The 27,927-nt window shown below is 52.1% G+C and overlaps 1 protein-coding gene across 1 annotated transcript in view; it reads right to left on the bottom strand.

Annotated features, from left to right (window-relative positions):
* SPATA7 (spermatogenesis associated 7) overlaps positions 1–27,927 on the bottom strand; it is a 517,137-nt gene that overhangs the window by 478,180 nt on the left and 11,030 nt on the right. The window lies entirely within an intron of this gene.

Consider the following 27,927-nt stretch of genomic DNA (forward strand, 5'->3'; position numbering starts at 1 on the left):
ATACATGCCTCTGTGTTTAGCACAATGTTTATTTATTTATTTACTTCAATAATTTAAAATATTTTACCAAGGTAAAGAAAAAGAGCATTCCACTTTTTAGCAGCACAAAATAAAAAATTAAAAGAAAATCAGAAGCCATCCAGGAGGATCTAAGGACTTCCAGGTAAGGCCCGTAGCTTGGCAGTGGAGAAGCTTAATGTCACTACAAGAGTGTAAGGTGAAGAGCCCTGCCCATATAAAGAATTGTGACATAGACAGAGCACAAACAAGGAGTGAACATAGGCCAAGGAGCCAGATAAAGCGGTTCAAAGTGCTACACTGAGCAAGAGACGCGGCTGAATATTGAATTAGTTGTAGGTGTTTGATCAAATAGTGAAGAAAGGCAGGATAGGGAACTGCAGTAATCCCAACACAAGCCAATCACTCTCTGGATCACGGCGAAGAGGCAGTATGGAAGAAGCAGTTGGATGATCTTGTAGTGTCAAGTGAGATTTTCTGTGTGCACTGATAGTATATTAGCAGAGTGTTTAGATCTTCTTCTGTGAAGTGATTGTTCGTTCTTCTTGGCCGGTGAAGCTTGTTGTCTTAGAGAGTTGTGAGTCTGCTGCTGTAGAAATGTTTTCTGCTAGAAGGGGAGTCAGTGAACTTGGTAGTGGTAGTGGGAGTGTACCTCTTCTCTAAGATTAGAAGTTTGTTGACTTTCTTCTTGACCCATTCTAGGTCTTCTCTGAGTAGTTGGCAATTGACGTTGATTTGGTAAGCGGGGAATTAGTGTGACTGGCACTGCCAAATAAAATATTCGTTTTGTGTGCCTGTTTGCGAGTTTTTGTGACATGTCTGTGTTTTTATTTCTGTCACATGCTCTTTATCTTGGGGGTGTTTCTTGGTCACTAATCCACTTCCTTTTGTTGCGTAGTTGCTCCTCTGGCTAAGTTAGCTGTTTGCAGGACAGTATACATGGGTTCTCTGTGGGTCTGTGTAGATTGCAGGGCTATAAATGTAATTGGGTGTAGTTCTTTGTTCGAAATTACTCTATTTTACAGAGTGGTGGTGGCCACTCCGTAGTAAGAGTTAGGATTCCTAGAGATAGGTGTTCCTCAGATTTGTGCTTGCTAATAACTTTCCCACCATTTGACAAATTTTCATGAAACTTTACAGACCTATTGCCTTTTCTACATTGGTGGATGATGCAAAGTTTCACAGTGATGAGGTTGAGGAGTGGAAATAAAAAAAATATGGAGGGCCCAAAACGCTTTTAACTATCACTTCATTTTCCACAGAATTATTAAACAGACATAACGTCAATATGGCCAGTTCAATTTTCATAAAAATTGGCAGGAATATCAATTATGGGATGGAAAGGATCCTTTTTGGCACTAGATGTAATTTGGTTAAGTAGCTTTAAAATTATAAGGCATAAAAACTTAGTGATGTATTGAGCCACAGTATACTGCAATAATTTTGCACCATACCACGGTACATGCTGATGACAAGGCATTATATGGTTGAGTAAAGACAGCCTTTACAAAAATAAAAAGCATCCATGTTGTTAAGTCTACACTTGATCTACGCTGTGGGTTAGAAGTTGAACTGTAGTATACTACTGATTTATAAGTGTGAAGGACGGATTGAGGCACTTAAGGACAATTTGTAAAAGGTAAGGAAAAGTAGTTTTATAACTTCATTTAAAAAAAAAAAAAAATGTTTACGAAGTGCCACAGTTTTCCTACAAAGTACTGCTGTACTTAAAACTTTTTATTTAATTAAATATGTAAAAATGGTGAAAATGCACTGTACTAATCTATATTTTGCAAGTATAGTGTAATACAGTGTACTTTCAATTTATTTACATATTTTGTTTTACTATCACAATATTTTCCTGGCACTAGCGTGGTACTCTGTAAACTTAAAAAATATATATATTGTCATAAGAATACTTGTCCTTACCTTTACATAATTACCTAAACTGATTTTTGCCTTCCTATGCACTTATAATACAGTAGTACACTATATTTCCACTTAAAATCCAGAATGCAGACTAAGGGGTCGATTATGAACTCTTTCGGAAAGGCTCTGAACGGGGTTCCGATTTTACGAATCCGATTCGTAACCTATGTTTCCGACCGAATCAGATACATTTCCGAACGACCGATTACAATGCAATGAAACCGTTCAGGCTGTCCGATTAGTCTTCGAGTGGCATTCGGACAGCCAGAGTCGTTCGGAGCCAAATTGTACAGCTCTATAGACACTGTTTCCGACCGAGTGATTATGATGTCCGGTTCTGACAGCCGTTCCGAATCACTCAACCTGACATGAAACAGCTATCAGAATCTGATTTTGGGGGCCCGTAGCAGGCTCCCCTTCACCCGTAAGCCTTCAGTTGGGGCTCCTGGGGGTACCCAAGGGATCTCTCTTTCCAATCATGCACAGTGTGACAGGCACCATGAGGTGCCCTGCCACAGGGTGCAAGATTTTTCCCAACTATCCCTTTTAGGTCTCGCCTGAGCCAGCGCTTCTAGCGCTGCTCTGGCGAGAGTTTTAGTAAGCGGGTTTTGGAAGTGCTAACCTAGTGGCTTTCAGGCCTCCAGCTTGCGTTCGCGATGTCGTGCACGCGCACAGCTGCTATCCTGGTTTCTATCATCCCTCGCCTGACAGGCTTTCCCTCCCCCTCTCTCACCCGCTCCTTCGTATGGCAGGCTTTCCTCCCCCTCTCTCACCTGCTCCTCCCCCTCCCTTATTGCACGGAAGAGTTTCGTTTTTAGCAAAGATCTGCTTGGGTTGGTTCTGAGAATCTGCTTCTGGGCGAGGTGTGAGTTCTTCAAGAACTGGTAACTGCTAACGGAGGGTGCGTTACAGAGAGGACTGCTGCTTGATGTTTTGGACTTTTGCGTGGCTAACAATAGTGCAGAAGGTGCAGTGGCACCTGGGTTTTAGGGAGACCTCGGAATCCCCATTAAAGCTGTATTTCAGCACCTCAGACGTTGGAGCGAGAGGCATTGTTTGTTTTCATTCACTTTGCTATGCCACATGTGTTTTTGTGAGACCACGCCAGATGCAGATGGTTTGCATGTATGCTGGCCTGCGAATGAATGTGGGCCTGTTCATTTCAGTAAAAGGTGCGTCACGTGAAGCCTTTGGGACCTGATAAGTGTTTAGCCATGCGACAGTTGATGCTGTTGTACCAATGATATTGTGTTGCATAACTAAATACTTATAAGGTCTCAAAGGCGAGACCTATTGGCTATGCCAATGCTTGTTTCAATGGGAGCCTGTGTTCACGTTCGGAACACAGGCTCCCATTAAAGTCAATGCGAGTCTGACCGAACGATGTTCTGTAGCATCGTAAACAGTCGATCAGACTCGCAGAACCGGATTCGGTTGGAACGATTCCGAAACTAATTTGGTCGAAAGAGTTTCCAACTGACATCGTAATTGGCCCATAAGTGTGGTCTAAACAATAAGGCTACCGTTGACTGTTACAAAGGCTTTTATTATCCAAATATCTACTTTTTTCTCATAGTGATGTACCGAAGTATACCGGGAAGTTACTGTGGTATACCGCGGCCCAATATATAACTAGGTTTTTGTGCCTTATAACTTTCACTCCACTAGATCTCCTACCAAAAAAGACCCTTACCACCCACTAATCTAAATTCCTGCAAAATGTCATCTAAATCCATTCAGTCATTTTCTCGATAGTTCTGTTTAAACTACACTCAACAGCACGCCACTCCACAGCATTTCACTCCACAACACACCACTCCACTCCATGATACATCACTCTACGACACGCTACTCCACTCTCTACCATTCACCTCTATGCCATTTGAATCTATGCTACGCCACCTTACTGTACACACCACTGTACGTCACTCCACTCTGTTATTCCACTCTGCGCTACTCAACTCTACGCTTCTCTATGCCACTCTACTCTATTTGACTCACACCACTCAAATCTACACCACTCTACAGTATTCCGCTCTATGCTATTCCACTTAATACCACTTCACTGTACGACACTCCACTCTACAGTATTCCAGTTCACTCTATATGCCACTCCACGCTATTTCACTCTACGACCCTCCACTTTTCATTGTACTCTATGACGCTCCACTTAATGACACTCCACTCGATGATTTGCAACACTTTATTTAAAAAAAAAAACACCATTGTAATTCAATGAAAAAACTAGAGTTAAACCTCAGTTATAGTTAGGGAAAATATTATTTATTTTTTCTATCCAAATCAAACTTAAACTCCACAAACATTAGAAATCCTAAAGTTATAGTTATATTATAAATGTATCATTTATGCACCACCTTCAAAATGCTATAACTTGCACACCTCCGTAAACAGGGTTGTCATCCATCTATCCAAACTACATTAACTATAACTTGCATCTTACGGTGCACTGCCTATACCATGTGCAATAATAGCATTCATAACAACGCTCAATTAACATCATTTGTGAGAAAATTGTGCATGGTGCCGTGGCGCTATACCACAAATTTGCAGTTTTAAGTTATTCTCCTCCAGGCCTTAAGTTTTGTGCTTTCTCTTTTATGATCATATTTCATATGACTTCAATTTTTAACAAGCCTTCTGATAGTTACATTTCAAAGTGTCCATTTTTGTATTTTTTATTTACTTCTTCATAGGTGATCTTTAATGGACTTTGTCTTCCTATTAGATACTGCAGGGCATCTTAGTTAACTTCCCAATGTTCGGATAATCTTCTACAACACACTTTTGTCCATCATAATCATCCTTACATTCTTGTATTTTGGTTGCTCCTGTAGCTCTTTTTTTCCTTCTTCATGATCAGTACATCCTTTGTTTCCCTGTTTTTTCTCCCAATCCTTTTTAACTGCTTTTTCATATTTTCTCTCCTTAGAGCATTATTTTGTGATTAGACTGTGATTTACAAGTTGTTTTCTATGAACAATTTCTTCTTAGGTGGAGGAACTCTACAAATGGAATAATCAATGTCAGATTGCGATTATAGCAACTACGAGAATGCAGCAAACTACGAGTTGCTGTTTCTTCACTATGTCATTTTGTCTGGTTCTTTCCTTTCTCAATATAGATGCCGGTTTCTAAATATGCTCCTTTTGCGTTACTGTAGTTGTATGTAAATTTCAAATAGTTTTCATTGTGGTTTCATTTTGAAAAATAGTCCTTAAAAATTTCTTGTGATCCATCCCACACGATAAATAAGTCTTCTATAAATCTTAACTGCATCACATTTTTTTCTACATGATTTTCATGTGCCTTCATTATCTCACTACTTTTCCCACCAGTCCAAAGTGAGACCGTCAGAAAAAGAAATCCCATCAATGTTCCACAGCTCTGTTTATATAACTGGTAGTCAAAAAGAAATACATTATGCTTGACAGATCAGCATCATCTCCACTAATATTTCAGTAAGTTTTTGTAGATAGCTATATTTTACTGTAGAAAGTGTTGGCATGCTTCAACTCACATTTGGTGTTTAACTAACTTACATAACACTAATCGTCTATGGCGATCAATTGGTAGGACTCTAACCACAGTGCACTCTGTGAGTGAGTTAGCAAATTTGTTGCGTTCCTGAGGTATGATCTTAGATTTTTAAATGGGTACCAGGAGTAGTGTATTATACTGTGACGTCTTTTAAAACAACAAGTCTTGTGAAGATACAATAGACCAACGCAAAGGTATTTTGAATTCCTTATGTACCGTTGGGAGAAAGTATAATGTTGGCATAATGGATTATGTTATTTTCAAGAATGTATATCCAACATCAATTAATTCTCCCTTTTCATTTATTGGATTTGATGTCTTATTTTTCTTTCAGTTCTTAAATAGGATGTCTTCCAATTTTTCATTGCATTCATATGGTTCTAACGATGACTTTATTTCATGATCATCGTTGATCGTAATTCTTATATTTTTACCCATTCCCCATTTTCTGTCTACTTTGTTTCCAATGTATTATCTTGTTGTAAGTGTTTAGGGCTCACCTGTCCGCTATTATGTTACCATTCTGTTTTCCTCCTCCTTTCTTTTTGTCCACAGGTTTTTCCAAATCCTTAGTTACCAGTGACTTATTTAAATCATATTTAACACCTGACATCAGTAAGGGACAAATTCTTGTTTTTTCCTTTATGTGATTTAGCCACACGTATTTTCTTTAGCATTTTTTACCTGCAAAAATTGAGAGTCATATTTGTTTCATTATCATTATTTTTCACCTTGTCCAGCATGTGAGCTCCCGTTAGGTCGCCAAATTCCTTGTTTGCATTATTCCCTTCCTTCTCTCTCGTATTCTTTTTTTCCCTTACCATAGTGCAGAATTGGCTTCCTTTATTTTTCTCACATATTGTTTTGTCACATCCACCAAATTTTCAGTATATTGAACATGCGTCTCTGAAAAAAGCATTATGTAAACATGGATTCCACTGTAGTTGTTGTTGGATACATTTTGAAAATTCTGTCTTTTTACCTTCTTCCTCTTCTCATATTTGATCGTGTCTCCATTATTATTGTTGAGGTAATCCAGGGCCACTGGAATTATGTTGCAGGAGAGGGCCAAATTGTTGGACCCGGCCTCGTGGCGTGGTCCCGAACCCTCCTACCCGACCCGACGGGGCAGCCCCCACCCTTCGGGGTCCCTCCGGATTGTACTTTGCTCCCCGCACCAGCCTACGCGACACGGCCCGCCCCGGCCCCAGCGAAGCCCCGACATCGAGGCACCAAGATCCGGCCAGGGGGCACCAAGTGGCCACTCCACCGATCCCGGAGGAGGGGAGTTTCGATGGGATCCCCAACCGTCCCCCAACGCCTGGTTTCGATCGCCCTCCGGCCTTCCTGGGCGCTGGCGCCTCTCCCGCTGGGTGCCTGGCCTCTCCCATTCCGGCCCCTCCGTCCCCCAGGCGCAAGGGTCCGGACATCAAAGGGTTCCAGACCTATATCTGGGGCAGCCTCAAACCAGGACGGGAGTTGTATCCTGGAGTCGAGAGCCCTGCTGATTGGATCGCGGCTGACCCTACGGAGAAAGACTCATTACTTGGAACTTGGAACTCTGAGCCCTGCTGACTGCGTCGCGGCTCCCCCCCTTGCTGAGAAGAAGACCCTCACGGAACATCGGAGCCCTGCTGACCTCGTCGCGGCTCGACCTCGCAGAAGTAAACCATCGGAGCCCTGCTGACCTCGTCGCGGCTCGACCTCACCGCAGCAATCCCCCGAGCCCTGCGGACGACTTCCCGGCTCCCGGAACCCCCCGGCTCGAGGATTGAGAGCTAGGCGCAGGGTGTTCCCGTACCAGGCTAATACTGAGACTGTCCCCCTACCCCATCCCTACAAGACTTTGAGACTCTTTTGGATCCCTCGATCCACCTGTAAATATTACCACAGAAATCTGCCTTGATTACCGATAAAGACTTATGAGAATTGATACCCTGGTTGTGTCCCTTTGTGGTGGTGGGGTTGCTTGGCTGATACGATCATAGGAGAAGGACCTCGCCCAGGAGGCTTCTCAGCGGCGCTCGGCTACTCGCCTACGGAACGGTGGCCCTCGGGGTGGTCAGTCCGACACCATCGGGCTCCCGGAGGGCGCCCTTCTAACATTGGTGGCCAGCGGTGCGATCCGAGCCCGACGCAGATCGTACAGCGAGTAACTAACCCACTACCTACCTAGACACAGGGTAACCATGAACGACCAACAGACGACCCCAACCGCGGAGTTCCAACAAGAACGGTTGGAGGAATATACCCATAAGGAACTAAAACAGTTTTGTAAAGACAAAGGCATCGCGACCACCGGATTAAACACAAAAGAGGACCTGCAAAAAGCCCTAAAGACCTGGGTAGAGTCCGAAGCGGCCTCCCCCCAAACCGAAGAAAACCCGGTGCCAAACGTACACCGGCAACCAACCGCAGCCCCGGCAGAGGGGAGAACAACCAGCATAGAGACCGGCCTCTCCCCGGAAGAGATACGAGAACGGGAGAGTGTCAGGACCCACGAGTTGGAGCTCGCCCGACTCCGCCTGGACGGCGAACTCCTACTAGCCGAAAAGAAATTGGCCCTAGAGCAACTGCGGCTGCAAGAAGAAATAGAGGAGAAAAAGCGGCACCGAGAACTGGAAGAGAGGAGGCTAACCCTCGAGCATGAGCGGGGCCTTAAAGAACTTGAATTCAAGTCCAGAAATGGAGAGACCGGCACCCCCGGAAACCGAGACACCCCTCCGCCGGCCGAGGCGAAAGTACATATCCCCAAGGATGTCGTCAAAGAGTACTACAAGAACGACGACATCCAACAATGGTTCAAGGCCTACGAGGTAGCCATGACCGCCCATCGGGTACCCCGGAAAGATTGGGGTGCCGGCCTATGGGGACGGTTCCTCAGCGAAGGCAGAGACACCCTGCTACAGCTCCCAGACGCAGTGATGACCTCTTATGACCATATGAAGGAGGCCCTGCTCACCTGCTATGGGCTCACCCCAGAGATGTACCGCCAACGCTTCCGGGACTGCAAGAAGCTCCCCGGTACCACCTGGGTGGAATACGTAGACTTTTTTAGCAGAGCCCTGGAAGGTTGGATCAAGGGCAGCAAGGTCACCTCCTACGAACAACTGTTCGACCTCATTGTATGGGAGCACCTCTCCAACAATTGCTTCATCGAGCTGAGACAGCACCTCCTTGACAGCAAGCTGACCGAGCCGCGGAAGCTCGCCGCCGAGGCCGATCGATGGGTGAACACCCGGGTCCCTCGGAACTCGATGGGGGAGTACCAACGGAACACCACGGGGCCCCCCCGCCAGCGGGGCGGAGGAGGGGGATCGAACAGGAACAGAGACTTTCCAGCGGGGCCACCCCGGAGTCCTCCCCGGGGACCGCCCTCGAACCGCGCGTCCCCGTCCCTCACCCGAAGAGGGGCCCCCCCCCCAGCCCGACCAGGGCCTCGACCGACGGTGACGTGCTACAACTGCCAACAGCCAGGGCACTATGCCAGTGACCCTACCTGCCCCGTGAACCGACGGGCGGGGACCACCGGGCCACCCCCCCGCCAGTTGGCGGCCACTGCCCTGGGGGAAGGGGGAGAAGAGGAAGAGAACTACGACGCCGGGCCAACCGAGTGGGAACCCGCCGCCATGACATTGGTATGCCTGGGCAGCCGGGAAATGGTACCCCGGGCTCCAATCCCGAGCAACACCCAGAAGTACCAACAGTGGGTCACCATTAATGGACGCCGGGCCGAGGCCCTCCGAGACACCGGAGCCAGCGTAACAGCCGTCCGCTGCCACTTGGTGACCCCCGAGCAGATCTTGCCTAATGTACTGTGCCCCGTCCGGTCGGCAGACAACACCGAGAGCTTGTGCCAGATGGCCCGGATCCCCTTCGAGTGGGGGGGGAGCGTCGGGTATGCTGAAGGTAACCGTCCGCGACGACGCCCCCGTGGACTGCCTCCTTGGGAACGACCTGGAAAGTTCCCCCTGGGCCCACGTCGAGCGCCGAGAGCATCTGTGGATGCTGGGACTGCCCGAATGGGTCTGCGCAACCACCCGGTCCGCAACCACCCGGTCCACGACCGCCCGGGCCATCCGACCAAGCGTAGAGGCTCCCCCCGAAGAGCCGGAGTGGCCCGAACCACCACCTCCCTCCGTCGAAGAAGAAGCCGACACCGAGGCCGGGCCGCCAGAACTCGCCCCGGACGAGGTCGCCGCGCTCGGCGACCTCCACGACTCGCCCAATGGCGCCAAGAAGGTGGCCCCACAAGGGAGCAGTTCCGCCAAGAACAGAAGACCTGCCCCTCCCTCGAAGGGACCCGACAGCAAGCAGCCGCCCAGGCCGCCGGAGACCAGACGGGGACCCACTGGGTCTATTGGGACAATGACGTCCTCTACAGCGAGCAGAAGACCGCAGAATTGGGGGCCAGCCGCGTGCTGGTGGTCCCCCTCAGATTCCGGGACTTCCTCCTCAATCTGGCGCATGATGTGCCCCTCGCCGGGCACCTGGGGCAGGACAAAACATACAGCCGCCTGGTGACTCACTTCTACTGGCCCCGAATGCGGAAGGACGTGGACAATCATTGCCGGACCTGCCCGACCTGCCAAGCCAGCGGGAAGAGCGGGGGAAGGGTCAAAGCCCCTCTCCAGCCCTTTCCAATAGTCAACACCCCATTCGAGCGAGTGGGGATCGACATCGTGGGGCCCCTGGACCCCCGGACCTCCCAAGGACATCGCTTCATCCTCGTCCTGGTCGACCATCCCCCCCGATACCCCGAGGCCATCCCTCTCCGAACAGTGACGGCCCCCGTGGTGGGCCGGGCCTTGATGGGAATCTTCTCCCGAGTAGGTTTCCCCCGGGAGGTTGTGAGCGACCGAGGCACCAACTTTATCTCGAAGTATATGCGGTCCCTGTGGCAACAGTGCGGAGTCACCTAAAAATTCACCACCCCGTACCACCCCCAGGGGAACGGTCTAGTCGAACGATTTAACCGGACATTGAAAGGAATGATCAAGGGCCTGGAAGAGCCCCTGAGACGCAAGTGGGACGTCCTGCTGCCCTGCCTCCTGTTTGCCTATCGGGAGGTCCCGCAAAAGTCTCTGGGGTTCAGCCCCTTTGAACTCTTGTACGGACACCCTGTCCGAGGCCCTCTCAGCCTGGTCAAGGAAGGCTGGGAGACCACCATCCAAGATGCTCCCCCGACGTCTACCGGTACCTCCTGACCCTGCGAAACCAAACACGGAAATTCAGGGAACTGGCCGAAGCCAACCTCGAGGCCAGCCAGGAGGAGATGAAACGCTGGTATGACCAGAACGCCTCCTCCATCAAGTTCGAGCCAGGCCAGCAGGTCTGGGTCATGTCGCCCGTCGACCCCTGTGCCCTCCAAGACAAGTGGACCGGGCCCTTCAAGGTGGTCGAGAAGAAGAGCCCCGTCACCTACCTGGTCGACCTGGAAACCCCCAGGAACCCCCTCCGGGTCCTCCACGCCAACAGGCTCAAACCCCACTTTGCCCGAACAGAACTTAGCCTGTTGATGGCTACGGACGATGGGGCCGAGGACGACTCCGAGCCCCTACCCGACCTCCTGAAAACCTCCGAAAAGGACGGCTCCGTGGAGGGAGTCATCCTCTCCGCCACCCTGACTCCCGATCAGCGCCGAGATTGTCAAGGACTACTGCATCGCTTCGCTGCTCTCTTCTCCCTCACTCCCGGAGTCACCCGATGGTGCGTCCACGACGTCGACACCGGGGACAGCCCCCCCCCCGTGCGACACCGAGCCTACCGGGTCCCTGAGCGAGTGCGGGCCTGCATCCACGCCGAGGTCGCCAAGATGTTGGCCCTGGGGGTCATCGAAACCTCCGACAGTCCCTGGGCCAGCCCTGTGGTCCTGGTGCCGAAAGCTGCCACCCCCGGCACCACCCCGGAGCTCCGGTTTTACGTGGACTATCGGGGATTGAATGCCGTCACCAAAACCGATGCCCATCCCATTCCTCGGGCAGATGAACTGATCGACCGCCTAGGAGCAGCCCGCTACCTTAGCACCTTCGACCTCACCGCCGGATACTGGCAGATCGGGCTCACCCCCGGCGCCCAAGAGCGTTCTGCTTTCTCCACCCCCGATGGCCATTACCACTTCTGCGTGATGCCCTTCGGCATGAAGAATGCCCCGGCGACCTTCCAGAGGCTGGTAAATAAGGTACTGGCCGGCCTAGAGGCGTTCAGCGCCGCCTACCTGGACGATATTGCGGTGTTCAGCAGCCACTGGGCCGAGCACATGAGGCACCTCGGGGAGGTCCTGAGCGCCCTCCAAAGGGCCCGACTTACCGTAAAAGCCAGCAAGTGTCAGATAGGCCAAGGATCAGTAACCTATCTGGGACATCAAGTGGGGAGCGGCCATGTGGCTCCCCTCCAGCCAAAGATCGAAGCCATCGTGGCCTGGGAGCCCCCAACCACCCAAACCACTGTGAGGGCCTTCCTGGGACTCACGGGCTATTACAGGCGGTTCATTCAGAATGATGGAAGCATTGTGAGCCCCCTCACGGAGCTCACATCAAAGAAGCAGCCCAAGAGGGTGCACTGGACGCCCCGCTGTCAGGCGGCCTTCGAGACCCTCAAGACAGCGATGTGTACCGCTCCCGTGCTACAAGCCCCCGACTACAGCAAGGAGTTTGTGGTGCAGACGGATGCCTCGGAGTACGGAATCGGGGCTGTCTTGTCCCAAGTGAACTCTGAGGGGGTTGACCGGCCGGTGGCCTTCATCAGCCGGTGCCTGCTGCCCCGGGAGCAGAGATGGAGCACCATTGAATGGGAGGCCTTCGCCGTGGTGTGGGCCCTCAAGAAGCTCCGGCCCTACCTCTTTGGCACCCACTTTCGGGTCCAAACCGACCACCGACACTTGCGGTGCTTAATGCAGATGAGAGGCGAGAACCCGAAGTTGTTGCGATGGTCCATCTCTCTGCAGGGGATGGACTTCACTGTAGACCATCGGCCCGGCAACGACCACGCCAACGCCGACGGCCTGTCCCGCTTCTTCCGCCTCGGCGAGGAAAACCCCCAAGACGATGGGTGACTCTGCCCGCCTTCAGCTGGGGGGGGACGCCTGTTGGACCCGGCCTCGTGGCGTGGTCCCGAACCCTCCTACCCGACCCGACGGGGGCAGCCCCCACCCTTCGGGGTCCCTCCGGATTGTACTTTGCTCCCCGCACCAGCCTACGCGACACGGCCCGCCCCGGCCTCGGCCCCAGCGCAGCCCCGACATCGAGGCACCAAGATCCGGCCAGGGGGCACCAAGTGGCCACTCCACCGATCCCGGAGGAGGGGAGTTTCGATGGGACCCCCAACCGCCCCCAACGCCTGGTTTCGATCGCCCTCCGGCCTTCCTGGGCGCTGGCGCCTCTCCCGCTGGGTGTCTGGCCTCTCCCATTACGGCCCCTCCGCCCCCCAGGCGCAATGGTCCGGACATCAAAGGGTTCCAGACCTATATCTGGGGCAGCCTCAAACCAGGACGGGAGTTGTATCCTGGAGTCGAGAGCCCTGCTGATCGGATCGCGGCTGACCCTACGGAGAAAGACTCATTACTTGGAACTTGGAACTCTGAGCCCTGCTGACTGCGTCGCGGCTCCCCCCCTTGCTGAGAAGAAGACCCTCACGGAACATCGGAGCCCTGCTGACCTCGTCGCGGCTCGACCTCGCAGAAGTAAACCATCGGAGCCCTGCTGACCTCGTCGCGGCTCGACCTCACCACAGCAATCCCCCGAGCCCTGCGGACGACGTCCCGGCTCCCGGAACCCCCCGGCTCGAGGATTGAGAGCTAGGCGCAGGGTGTTCCCGTACCAGGCTAATACTAAGACTGTCCCGCTACCCCATCCCTACAAGACGTTGAGACTCTTTTGGATCCCTCGATCCACCTGTAAATATTACCACAGAAATCTGCCTTGATTACCGATAAAGACTTATGAGAATTGATACCCTGGTTGTGTCCCTTTGTGGTGGTGGGGTTGCTTGGCTGATACGATCATAGGAGAAGGACCTCGCCCAGGAGGCTTCTCAGCGGCGCTCGGCTACTCGCCTACGGAACGGTGGCCCTTGGGGTGGTCAGTCCGACACCATCAGGCTCCCGGAGGGCGCCCTTCTAACACAGATTATGCGGCAGGTTTTAGTAAATTATGCAGCAAGAAACGCTTAATTATGCAGCAAAATGGGGTACATTTTGTAATAGTATTACTTCATTATTTTGTCATTTTTAGGTCTTGCCTAGCGTTGCAGCGCGAATGCGCTGCAATAGCTTTGCGAGGCATGCAGTATATACTGCAGTGTGGAAGCTTTGCCCACTCTCTGCCCATTGGCTTTTGTCTTAAATGCTGCCTTCCGATTGGTTTGAGGCTTGTTAGTCCCTCCTCATTCATCATTTGTATCCTTCCATGGCTATTGGCCCCTTTACTCCTAACACTATTTTCTTTCCTTTCTCCCCACCCTACCGCCCCCTCCCTCAGTCTGTGACTTCTCACCCTCCCCCGCCCCCACTTCCGTTCATGTTTTCTTGCCTGCCGGCACTTCCGTTTTCATCTTTATTATTGCCATCTTGAAATATGCGAGTTCAAGATGCGTGCTGTACAAAAACTTCTCATGTTTAATGAACTAGATTTTAACCCCTTCAGCGCTGGGCGAATTCCGCCGCGGTGCTGAAGGGTTCGAGCGCGGGCGGGACCATGACGGAACGGTTCCGTCATGAGCACAGCTCAACCGTGGCTCATGACGGAACCGTTCCGTCATGAGCATGGAAGGGGTTAATGTTACTCTAAATATAATAAGACTCTAGGCAACATTCGGGGTATGCATGGCAACTGACGTCTCTTAGTTCACAAATTGCATTGTTGTCAGGCAGGAGGAGCGGCAGTGTTTTAACTCATGCTTAAAACAAGCATTTTTAATAACTTCCTCTCAATTCAGTGCTACAATCTTGTGTACTGAGGTGACGCGCTCAAGAAATTCACTTTTTTGAATTCTGAAGAGACATTATTGCATATTTACATCATGTTTACTGTAAGATTAACATACCGATCATTTTCATGGCTCGCGCACTGGCTCGTATACACTTGGCTCGTCTCCGGCTGGCTATTCCTGTTAATTAATATATTGGCTCGCGCACCTCTAACAAAGAGAGATGAATGGATACATGACAGTGAGCCCAGTAGAGAAATAGACTGGTGCAGACAAGCAGACAAAGTCAGTCTCCATTGCCTCACGTCAGCATCATCACTTTCCATAACCTGGAAATCTGCCGGCAACTCCTGCATGCCCCAACCTCATCCACCTCACCTATTCTAAGCAGAAGCGGCAGATTCTCAGTTGTGCCCTGTTGGTGCAGAGGAGCACGGCAGAATCTGTAGAAGCTCTGGGATCCCTAGCCTCTCCGGGCGGGCACCTAAGCCTTCCGGGTGCGTTCACACTCAGGATAAATGAATACAATTTGTTCAGTGCTTTAGTCGCCCCTCTGTGAGCACTGTCTGGTAGATGAAGCTCTGTGTTAATAAACACATTTAGCGAGTGGTTGTGTAAAAACAAACAACAGCCACAATACCGTATGTTTTGAATGTGTAGTTAAATACCTGCTCATCGAGTACCTCAATGGCTGATCATTCCATGGCACTACCAAAATTACATTTAGATACATTTGCTTAGCTGTAAAACACTCCCTTTTATGGGTCATTTAACAACTCGGGGCTTTGGGGTTAGGTAACCTACTTTGGATGCTGTGTAAAAGAGTAAATACAAAAATTTATGCAATGAACCTAAGCAACTAGTACTGTCTAAAACACTGTTAAAACTGACACGCATTCTGGCATTTTGTTTAGTTAATGTCGATTTTATGGCATGACACGGAGGCCAACATTATGCAAATTCTCCTTTATTGCCACAGCTCAGCAGTAACAATGAAGAGAATACAGGACTTGTGAAGATTCTAGAAATAGTATAAAGTCCATGAGCACATAGCCATCATCCTTCTTTGTTGCTGCTGCTCATCAAGATAAGTACTCTCTTTGATTCGTGCTTATTCAATTGTATGTTTCATGCTTTATGTTGGTATTTTTTCCCCTATCACATGACTTGGTCCTATTGACCCTACTATGTGATATCCTTTATCTATCATATGTGTTTTTTAATCACCCTTTTCGTGACCTTTCCTATGTTTTGTTCACGACCTTGTGCCTTTACTCTGGGTCTTACAACGCTGTTCATGACCTTATGCCTTTACTATGGGTCTTACAACCCTTATGTTTTACCTTTCCTATGAACGCGCTGCTTGTTGGCTTCCACATTTGTACAGCAGCGTCTTTTGAATTAGACGTGAGTACTTGGCCCGCATGCTGGCGCGGTAAATGCAGGTTGCCTGGCGACGCCTCAACGCCTATCGGAGCTTTCACCCGGATGCGTATCGCATTCTTTGCCCCTCCTACCCCCTCACCACTTATACCGGACCCTTGCTAGCAACGGAGTTCATTACTCCGTCCTGGAACCGACTCGATCCTCTTGCTTTCCCCTTTGCGGTCTACGTTTGATCACGTACCGCGGAGGAAAGTTAATTTAAAGGAAAGAACCTTCGGAACGACCACGCTCACTAAACAATGCGTGGTCGTCCAGGTTACAGCAACAACACTGACAGTTGCTGCTGTAACTCGACCGGATTTAGCCTTATAACGCGCTCGGACCCGCTTTTAACTTTTGATACACTTTAATTAGAAATTATATCCTTAAACATAACAACAACAACAAAAAAAAAAAAAATAAAGAGGAGAAAAGAAGAGGAATATTGTTACTAGAAGGTAGGGTTGGATAGACTTACCCGTTTACACATTATCTTTATTATCAAATTATATTAATAATTCGATTAAAAAAAAAAAAGAAAGGGGAAAGCCAAGCTTGGTCTCTCTTGTCTTATACTACTATTTACCCCCCTTTTTTTCCTACATTATGTCTTCCAACCCTGATACCTCACTAGAAACCAAATTAGATTTAATGGTTTCAAAAGCCATGGATAAAGCCATGGACTCATTTAATGAACTTATTAATAAAAAATTTAACGACACCATCAACAAAAAGTTTGATATGTTTACGAAGGGATGACCCTCTACTAGCGGTGCGTATAATTTAAACGCCAAAGAAGGTTAAGGTCCCAAAGAAAAGAGCCGGAACAGAACATTCTGGTTTAAACTCAAAAAGATCAAAAGTGTCATCCAAATCGGCTCGATCTCACTACGAAGGCGAGACCAGAACGATGCCGAGGGCATCACAGACAGGCAAGACATAAGCCAGGAGACCCATATTCATATTGATAGCGATGACCCTAACGAAGTGGAGATAGCTCTCTCCTGCTCATCTGATTTTGATTCGGATATTGAAATCCAAGAAGATAATTCAATTGAAAATTCTGAGGAGGCAAACAAGGCCTCGGGATCAAAAATGGGTATCACTGACCCTTTTGGAGACAATATGTTTGATCCTCTGCTAATTAAACACCCCCTATCTCCAGAATGTCTACCATCACAACACATAGCAGACTATATTAGCTTCTGGCTAAGAAGGGAGATCCCTAAAGAAGTCAGATCCAGGTTAAGATCGGAATGCGCTCGCCCATCCCTTCCAGAAAAGAAAAAAAAAAAATCGCCTACACACCCGAACTCGACCCTAAGGTCGTCGCATTTATAGCTAAAAGGTGCAAAGGACCCAAGGAAGGGCATAGACAAAAGTCTTAGGTCATGTCAAGATCGTCTTCTGGATTTAATTGGCCCACTAACTAAAATCTTTGACATGGCGGAAAACGCATACGTTGGTGGTATTCTGATTGATCCCAAGGAACTACGAGAATGGGTGCAAAGATCCATTTGCCCCCTCCGCAGCTGACCACTCTGCAGTTACTGATTACGACCCCCACTGCTAGGCGACTGGTATCTAGACTATACGCAACGTTACAGGAAGACATAGCAGATAATACACATAAAGCGATGGAAGCATGGAGTGAGGTCCTAGAAGATCCGCTGACAGGGAAGGAATGGACCATTGCTTGCTCGCTTACTAGTCTGTTGACACCGAATGGAAATTTGCGTATGTTACATTATAAAAATCTCAACCAGTTCTATTACACCCCAGCGAGACTTTGTAGATATGGTCTGCGGACGGACTCCAGATGCGGTCGTTGTAATGCGGAAGTTGCAGATTTCATACATCTGGCATGGTACTGCGATGCAGTGGCTGAGTACTGGGCAAGAGTGACGCAGATGGTGGGGACAATGTTGGGCGTAAACATTGCATGCACTATACATACATGTCTGCTGGGCGTACTGCCAAAAATACGGGCAAATAAGCGTAAGTTCTGTGTGGTTGCGTTGCTCCTGGCTAAGCGGAGAGTGTCATTATGCTGGGGCAGCAAGAGAGCTCCAAAAGTTAAGGAATGGCTTCAAGACTTGACGTATTGCAAAGACACCTTGCAAACATATGAGGAAGAACTACCACTGGGTTCTAAGCCTAGAGACTACTGGCAATATTTGGTTCAATACTTACAAACATACCAGGTAGACTGACTATGATTAACAGTTGCACTGTACATGATGTGATTCCCAGTAACATGGTAAATTCTCAACAATGGATGAAGAATGTTGTTGTACCATGGCCTTCAAGTTATATATATGTAGATTCTGTATGTTTTTTTTCTGTTGAACATGCGATTAAATTTTAATAAAAAAAAGAAAAGATCCATTTGCCTTCTCGGAAATGCGAACACTGCCCTATCTAATGAACGAAGGAAGGGGATACGCCTTAAAATTGATCCCAAACTAATAGAATTGGCTAACAAAGAAGGAGGTCCCACCTCTCAAGGACTCCTATTCGGAGAAGAATTTATCCGCGACATGGCCAAATATGTCGGCGCTTTCAGCTCGATTCAAAAGTCTCAACGCGAAATTAAAAAAGTCTTCCAAGACAGAATTTTTGGACGGGCCGGGAGAATGCGGGGGTCGATTCCCAGGCCGTGGACAATCCACCTCAAGACCCTTTCTGGCACGAGGAACTAGGTTCCATCAAACATCCTTCTATGGGAACCAAACCTTCTATCCTCACAGACAACGCTATAGAGGAAGATCATTTAGAGGCGAAAGGAAGACCAGAGTTCTCTCATCAGGTAAGTGTTTCGACAGACCCTTCAGATACCCCTGTAAAGGTGGGAGGGAGACTAGCCCTTTTCTCTGGCAACTGGACATTTATAACCCAAGATCCGTGGGTCCTACAAACAGTGAAAGGTTACAAGATAGACTTTATAGACCTTCCCTTCCAATCACAAATCCCCCAAGAAATGTTCCTCTCCCAAGAACAGAAAAAACTCGTATCTCAGGAAGTCAACGATCTCCTCGCCAAAGGGGCTATAAGAGAGAGCTACGAAATCGGTTTCATCAACAATATTTTCTTGGTCGAAAAGAAAGACAAGACACAAAGACCTGTCATAAACTTAAAAAGCCTGAACAGTTGGGTTTCTTACCATCACTTCAAAATGGAAGGAATACATCTCTTAAGAGATGTATTGAGAAAAGGCGACTGGCTAACGCGCCTAGACCTAAAAGATGCCTACCTGACAATTCCCATCTGACCCCCACACAGGAAGTTCCTCCAATTCACATGGGAGAAAAAACTCTGGGAATTCTGCAGTCTTCCGTTCGGTCTATCTTCAGTCCCTTGGTGCTTCACCAAGGTGCTACGCCCTGTAGTAGCGTGGCTAAGGGAAAGGGGTGTAAGACTAATAATATATCTAGACGACATCCTTATCATGGCCCAGTCCAAGACGATAATTTCTTACCACACGGAACTTACTATCCACCTTCTGGAACATCTAGGGTTCATCATAAATACAAAGAAATCTTGCATTATCCCTTCTCAAGAATTAAAAAAAGATTCTTTCCCTGGAATCTTTTCCCTTGAGACTTTTAGCAAGAATTCTAGGTCTCCTCTCCTCAACAATTCAGGCAATATTTCTGGGCCCTCTCCACTACAGGGACCTTCAGAGACTCAAAGCGAAAGCCTTGAAATCGAGTCCGTCTTACTCCCAGATGACTTCCTTGGACCTAGATTCGAGGAAAGAACTCTCTTGGTGGCTAAAAAATGCAGAAGCCTGGAATGGCAAAGCCATCTTCGGGGAAACACCAGATTTGATAATAGAGTCAGATGTGAGTCTAGAGGGTTGGGGTGCAACTTGCGGCAACCTTTCCACAGGGGGGAGATGGACACACAAGGAGAAGAATCTACACATCAACTGCCTGGAACTTTTAGCTGGCGCCTTTGCACTTCGAAGCTTTACCCAGAATTCAATGAAATGTTCCATAATGCTCCGTATGGACATGTCTCTGCGGTAAAATATGTGAACAAGATGGGGGGACCACGTTCGAAAGGTCTGAGCGAAATAGCGAAAGTTTTCTGGGACTATTGTTTGAACAAGGGACTGTCTGTCACGGCAGAACACATCCCGGGTTTGAGCAACGGAGTAGCAGATTGGTTCTCCAGAAATTTCAGGGATTCCAGCAACTGGAGGTTGAACAGGAAAATATTCTTGATCATTCAAGACCATTGGGGCCCCTTCGGGACGGACCTCTTCGCAGACAGATTAAATACTCAGATACCAAACTTTTTCAGTTGGAGGCCGGACCCTCAGGCATCATGGGTGGATGCCTTCCTCCAGAATTGGCAAGGCTTAAGACCATATACCTTCCCACCTTTTGTAATGCTTCAGCGACTTCTCTTACACGCTCGTCGATACCTTTAGAGTATGGTGGTAGTAATGCCCCTCTGGAGGTCTCAAGCATGGTTCCCGGTCATCTTGGAGATGACCATAGACTTCCCAATACTAATTCCATCTTTCAGTCATCTTCTCCTGGGTCCTCAAGGCGAATCTCATCCCCTCTTAGATCCGGCATGGAAGATTTCAGGCGACAGTGGGAGATCCCTGGCCTTTCGATCAATGCTTTCCGACTCTTATCTGAATCTTGGGCACCTGGAACAAGGAAGGCATATCGACTGGGAAGGCATATCGACTGGCATGGAACAAATGGGTTCGCTGGTGTCTTCAATGACATTTCGATCCCGTTTCAGCTGATTTAGTTCACGTAGTCAATCTCCTTTTGGAGAAATTTGCTTCTGGTCTTTCCTATAGAACCGTTAATGTCTATAGATCAGCAATAGCTGCAGGCCATTCCCTAATCGATGGCGTATCCGTTGGCCAATCTCTCTTAACTAAAAAAATTCTGAGAAGCTTGCGGGTTCTCAACCCTCCAACTCCAAAATAGACAGCCTTATGGGATGTGAGAAACATTTTTTTTTACAAATCTGTTTTTATTGCTTTTTTCAAAAGGTATAATGAATAAAGAATACATGGTACGGCAGGATACATTACACACAGAAGTATATAAACACATGCGAGTCACTGATCCATGTCTGGCCTAGCCAGCTAGACAGCCCCACAGTCAAGAAATGTACCAACTGCAACCTGCCCGGGAGTCGGGTGCATGTGCCTCAGCAGTTCCAGTGTCGTCTCTTAAAGAGGGGCAGCAGCCACCACATACCAGCCCCTAGCCATACAGGCCAGTGTGAGCCACCCAAGCATCTTAGACATTGAGAACAAATTAATCACAAACAGGTCAAAAAGAGAAACTCAGAACAGTGGCAGCTTGAATAGTTGTACACAGAGTGTTCCGCCCCCTTGTCTCACCCACGACCCCCCCCCCCAGTCATCCCCGGGACCGCCCCCCCAACCCCAAGAATGCCGTCGTCTCCCCGTGGCCGCAGGCGCCCCTATCTACGGGTCAGAAGCATCAGGGGCCATGCTATCTCATCTACGGGGCAGCGGACCGCACGCCGTCACCCGCGCAGGCAGACCCAGCTATCCCCCCGTGGTCCGTGTGTCCCTCCCCGTCTAAACGCCGGAGATCAGCAAGTAGTTACTCCCAGCGGTCCACCATAGGTTCCCTCCGCAGCCCCAGGGTCTCCTCCCTGCGGATGGCCGTCCCCTCCGCCCTAGCCCACGCCTGGAATGAGGAGCTTCATGCCCATGTGTGTGGTGAGTCGTGTGCCTTCCATCTCCTGGTAATGAGGCGCTTTGCAACTACGAGCCCCAGGTCCATGAATCGGGACGTCACCTTGTCTTTGGGCGGTCTCTTGAAGTGGTGTAAAATGTGCTCGGGCCAGTCAAATGGGATGGTGCGGCCCACACTCCCCTGCAGCAGCCTATGGACCTTTCTCCAGTAGGCGCTCAACCCAGGGCAGCTCCACAGCATGTGCAAGAACCCCGCCCCCAGCTCTACGCACCTCGGGCAGAGTGCGTCGTTGCGGCGAAAGTACCTGTTAATCAATTCAGGTGTGAGGTAGGCCCTGTGTACTATGAACAGCTGGATTTGGCGGAACCGCATATTTCTGGGGACACGCACCGGGCCTTTAAGGACCCTCTCCCACTCCTTATCCGCGAATGGCCGTCCCAGGTCCCGCTCCCACTTGACGCGGAGTGGGTCCAGATCAACCGCCGTGTGCTCCCGCAACGAAGCCGCGAACCAGCGGACCAGGTGCCCGCCCCTCCCCATGACGTGCAGGTATTGCACGGTCAGATGCTGGCAGGGCTCCGTAGTCATGTTCCCCCATTTAGCGGTCAACCTCGCCAGGAGCGAGCGGTGTGTAAGAAACCCGCCGGGCGAGAGCCCGTCCTCTGACACCAAGGTCTCATACGGTATTAGCTCTCCGTCCCTGTATAGGTCCCCCAGCGTGTGCACGTCAGCCTCCCACCAGCCCGCCAGTGCAGGGGCCCAAATACCCCACCGCCTCCGGGGGAGCCCTCCAGGGGTATTGCCGGCGCGTATGGAACAACCGCGCGAGTGAGGTACAGAGCCCTCCGAAAGCACCTATGTGCCACAGCTAAGAGGAGCGGCAGCGGCCCCGTGACCGCAGCTAGGGGGTGAAAGAGTCCGGTCACACGTTCCAGCGAGTAGGGCGCCTCCGTCGTGGCTGTGTCGTCCCTGCCTCTATCAGCCAACCATAGTGCTACCCATTGCAGCTGGGCGGCCAGGCAATAGTGCTCAAAACAAGGAGCCGCCAGCCCACCCCTGTCCGTTGGCAGATACAGTTTTGCGAGCGCAAGCCTGTGCCTCGCGGTTCCCCAAACAAAATCTCGCAACATCCTAGTGAGTGTACCAAAAAATGCGGGGGGGACATACGTCGGTAGGTTAACGAACAAGTACAGGAGGCGGGGGGAGTATGACCATTTTGGCGAGTGCCACCCTGCCCGTGGTCGTCAGAGGGAGCGTGCTCCAAAAGCGCACCTGCGACCTGAGTGCCGTGACCGCCCTTCCCAGGTTGCCATCAAATAAGTCAGTCGGGCAGCGGTATATTTGCAGCCCCAGGTACCGAAAGGTGCCCTCCCGCCATTGGACCGGCGTGCCGTTCAGGTGGTAGCCCGGGTCCTCCGTCCCTGCGCTAAAAGCGTAGAGGCAAGATTTGCCTGCATTTACACGGAGCCCCGAGATGGTGGCAAAGGTCTGCAACAACTGGGCCAATTGTTCCGGGATGCGCCCCACATCCTTGACGTATACCAGCAGGTCATCGGCATAGAGCGACACCTGATGAACAGCATCTCCCAGCGGTATACCATCTCCCAGGGTCGTCTGCATGGCCACCGCCAGGGGCTCCATCGCCAGGGCGAACAGCAACGGGGAGAGAGGGCATCCCTGCCGGGTGCCCCGGCCCACCGGCACTGCCTCCGAGACATAGGGGCCCAGCCTGACACGGACCGTGGGGTTCCTGTAGAGCAGGTCAACCATCCTGAGGAATTCCCCGTCCAATCCGTACTGCAACAATACCGTGGACAAGTAGCCCCATTCCAGGCAATCAAACGCCTTCTCCAAATCAAGGAGAAGGCACCCCGCTTTGGGCCACCCGTGCACGGCCTCGCCAGCCACCCGGAAGTATCTCCGAAGGTTCAATGACGTGGACCTCGCAGGGACAAACCCGTTTTGGTCCGGATGTACCAGATGAGGGACCACTGGCGCCAGCCGGTCCGCCAGTGCCTTCGCTAGGATTTTGTAATCCACGTTGAGCATTGCCAGGGGTCGGTAGGAGCTCAGGGATGTGCGGTCACGATCCGGCTTAGGCAGGGAAACTAGGAACGCCTCCCGCATGGAGGGGGGAAGCGACCCGTCCTCAAGCGCCTTGTTGTAGAGCGCTCGCAGCAGCGGCACCAGAGACTCGCGGTATGCCTTGTAGTACTCTGCGGGTAGTCCGTCCGGACCCGGCGTTTTTCCCGACGCCATGGACTGTATCGCCTCCCCGATTTCCTCCAGGGAGAAGGGCCCACTGAGCGCTGCGTTATGGTCCCTGGAGGCCACAGGTAAGTGGACGGAAGCCATAAACTCCCCGAGGAGGTGCCGGGGACCCGCCCCCCTGGCCGTGTACAGTCGCCTGTAGTGATCCGTGAAGGCCCGGTGTATTTCGCGCTGCGTGTACACCACCACCCCGTCTTCCGTGCGGATCGCCCCGACCGGGTCCCGACGATCCTCCTGGCGGATTAACCAGGCCAGCAGTCGGCCCGCCCTGTCCGCTCTAGCATGTGTTCTGGCTGTATGCGCCGCATAGTTGTGGCAACGGAGCCGCTCCAAGAGCGCCGCGTGTTTCCCACGGAGATCTTCCAGGCTACGGGAAAGCCTACCCCCTCCTTCACCCTCCCTCTCATACTGCAAGAGCTCGTCCTCAAGACGCGCCAGAGAGTCGGAAAGGGTCTTGCGTATGTTCCACTGGGCCCCCAGGCAGTGCCCTCGAACGGCCACCTTATGGGCGTCCCATTCCACCAAGGCGCTACCTGCCGTCCCCTCATTGGCATCAAAGTATTCCAGCACAGCCGTGCCAAGAGAGGAGCGGAACTCCGGGTCCTCCAACGCGCTCGGCTGAAGGCGCCAGGTACGGGCGATCCGCCACCCAGCCAATACTAAACCACAAAGGGTTATGGTCGGAGTGCGTCCGCCCCAGGTACTCCGACTGCTCGATAAGCGGGAGCAGGGACTGGGAGCCCACAATCCTATCTAACCGGACGTGCAGGTCATGAACTGCTGAATAGTAAGAGTATACCCTGTCCTGCGGGTGCAGTATGCGCCACAAGTCCTGCAGTGACCAGTGCGTGAGCCAGTCTCCCAGGTGCCCGGGCGCCGGACTCTGCCACCGTGGCGCGGAGGGGAGGAAAGGATCTATCTAACTGGATATCCAACACCATGTTGAAATCTCCTCCTAACATCCAGGGGAGCCCAGCATAAGGGTGCAGAAGCTGCGTCAAGTGCACTAAAAAGGAGGCCTGATCTACGTTAGGCGCATATAGCGAGCCCAGCAACATCTCCTGCCCATTCAGCTTCCCTCGCACTAGCGTGTATCTGCCTTCCCTATCCACCACCACCTCTTTGCAATCGAAGGGGACGCCTGCCCACACCCAGATCAGCGTGCCTCGTGCGTGCGCCGAGTAAGTAGTGCCATAAGTCCGTCCCCTCCAACGCCTGGAGAGTCTGCCCAGCTCCGTCTGGGTCAAATGCGTCTCCTGCAGGAGGGCAATCCCAACGGAATGCCGCTGCAGGTAGGAAAAGATGGAGTACCGCTTGGACGGCGTGTGCATGCCCCGTATGTTCCAGGTCACAATGTTGGTGTGCGCCATTGCGTAGCCAGCCGAGCAAGCCGGGTCGGGGGCAAAGCGTCCGCGCCAGGGGAGGGAGGTGGGCCGCAGTCCGGGGGGAGCATGTTAATGCGCTGCCATACAAACAGTGTAACTACCATGAACAATTTAACAAATGGGGCGTTTTCCCAACGGGGCATCCGTCCAAACTTCTGAGATGCTAAGTAAGATTAGGTTATGGCGGGGTGGTGCCTAATGGGGTTTGTGTGGGTGCAACTACGCGTTGGTACCTGTTCCCTTCCCCTGTCGCCGCTGATAGAAGATGGGGCAGTGTCATGGCAAGGACCAAACTGCCGCGCAGGCCCAGCGCAAGGCGCGACGGGGGGGGGCCCCCGCAGTCGCGACATCTAGAGGGGCGCGCCGCATGCCACCCGCCCCCACAAGGCCAGCCGCCCCCAGCGCAAGTGCCTTTCCCCCCCCAAACGGGTCCTAGGGTCCCAGGGCCACCCAACGCGGCGCCACTGCAAGCACGCGGCCCCATCCAACATGCATGGCCCCCACCCGGACCGCACCACTGCAGCAGCTGATCACACCATCAGGTCGGCAGTTTGTGGGGTCACCACAGGCAAAAGCAAGTCTTCCGAGACCTCCGTGGACGGGGACGACGCCCCGCTCGTGCCCGGGGCAGTGTGTACACCAGTCTCCATCCGCCCACTAGCAGGCGATGCACCAAGCGTCGCCACTGCTTCAAGTGCCTCCTGCCGTTCCATCCGCATTCTTTCCGGGCTAGGCGCCACCCGTCCTGGATGTACTAGCTGCCGTGCCCCTCTGCGCCCCCGCTGTCTGGAGCGCCTCCCAGGGCGGACTGCGCTGTCCAGATCATCGGGTCTCGCCCCCGTCCACTGCCCCGTCTCCTCCAGCCAGTCCCACACGTCCGCCGGGGAGTCGAAGAAACGGACCCCCTCTTTTGCCACCACTCGGAGGAGGGCCGGGAACAGCAGGGAGTAAGGTAGCGCCAGCTCCCGGAGTTGCCGCTTCACCGCCATGTAGTTGCTTCGTCGCCGCTGCACAGCTGCAGTGTAGTCCGGGAATAACATGACTCGACTACTGCCCACTGTCAGGTCACCAGACTTCCTGATTTCACTCAGGACTGCGTCCCGGTAATTGAGAGAGCCTGAAGAGAAACGGCCAGGGCCGGGCCCCCGGCTTGGGCTTCTGTGCTGGCACCCTGTGTGCCCGTTCCACCACGAAGTGCTGGGACAGCACCCCTTGAGGCAGGAGGTCACGCAGCCAGGTCTCCACGTATCGCTCCGGGTGCCTACCCTCCACTCCTTCCGGAAGGCCCACTGCGCGGATGTTGTTGCGCCGGGAGCGCCCCTCCGCATCATCCACTCGGTCTTCAAGGGCATGGACCCGGTCTAGTACATCCTGCAATGCTGCACTGTGGCTCTGGACGACAGGTGGGAGCTCTTGGAGCGTTTGGTCATGTGCCGCCACCCTCTCAGCTAGTTTGCGGTGGTCAGCGTGAAGGAGGGTGAAGTCCGACGCGACCTTGTCTATCCTCGTTTCAAGGGACTCCCGTGTTTGGTCCAGGGTGGTGCTAAGTCTCTCCACCGCCGCGAGCATGATGTCCATTTTGGCGGAGAGGGCCGCCGTCTGTGGCTCCGCACCTCCCTCCGCGCGCCCCTGCGGGGGGGTCCAGACTCCCGGCGCGCGCTGTCCCTGCTGCGATTTGTCTCGAAGTCGGCCCATCGCGTACTGCTGGGCAGTCGGCATTCACAATTCGGCTCCAGGCGTCGTGGGCACAGCCAGGCGCGGGCTCTCCAGCCCCACCGATACTTCGTTCGGTGCGACCACCGGAGCCCTCCTCAGTCCCTGAGGGCGCAGTCGCTAGGCCGCAAACAACCGGGAGAGGACAGAGATCACCTCACAGCCCGCTCAGACAACAGGCTCCAAAGGGAAGCGCCCCAGGAAGATTCCCCCGCACGGGTGGGGCACTCAGGACCGATCACCTCCCAACCCTCAGGGCACCGCACCACTGTACTTGTCCCCCGGTACGGCAACTGCCCGTCCTCCAGTCCAGGCCCTCTCCAGCCCTGCCAGGTACACCCGACCGGTGCCCGCTAGCAGATCGCTGCACCCCCTGGTGCAGGGCGTCTTGACTTCATGCGCACTGGGGCGTTAGGCAGTCCAGTCGTACCAGCCCCGTCAGCCAGCCTCACAGGGGGGGGGGGGGGTGGTGGTCCCACTCCCTCAGTCTCCGCTCTCCTCTTCCCGGCTCACCGTCTCATGAGGGGCCCCCGGACTGCTCCGTTGCGTGCCCGGTCGGCGACCCCCGCAGTGTCCAGCAGACCAGGCGCTTCCACAGCCGCACCCAAGATGGCGCCTCCCACTGAGCGTCGTCCGCCCTTGCGTATGCCAGGCCTCAGGATCAGCAGCGGCCGCCCACGCCGTGGCCTCCGGGTCCTCCGGGCTCTCTGTGTCCCTCGCCGCCTTACGTCCCTCAACGCGCACCAGCTCCAGGCCACCCCAGTCCAGGCTCCTGCGCGCGCTTCTTGCAGCAAGCGCGACCGTGGATCACCCACTGATACCAGGGCCTTCCGCCCCGCACATCTCTCTCCCAGTCATGGCGGGCTCACAGTCATCAGGGGGACCGGCACAGGCCCCCAGCTCCAGCTCACCATACCGTCCAGGTCCCGATGACAGTTCGTGGCCTCAGGCTCCCCCTCACAGTCCGGACCTCCTCAGCCTCGCAGGCCACAGCCCCA

Source organism: Triturus cristatus, chromosome 9 (assembly GCF_964204655.1).
Source record: "Triturus cristatus chromosome 9, aTriCri1.1, whole genome shotgun sequence".
Lineage (NCBI taxonomy): Eukaryota > Metazoa > Chordata > Amphibia > Caudata > Salamandridae > Triturus > Triturus cristatus.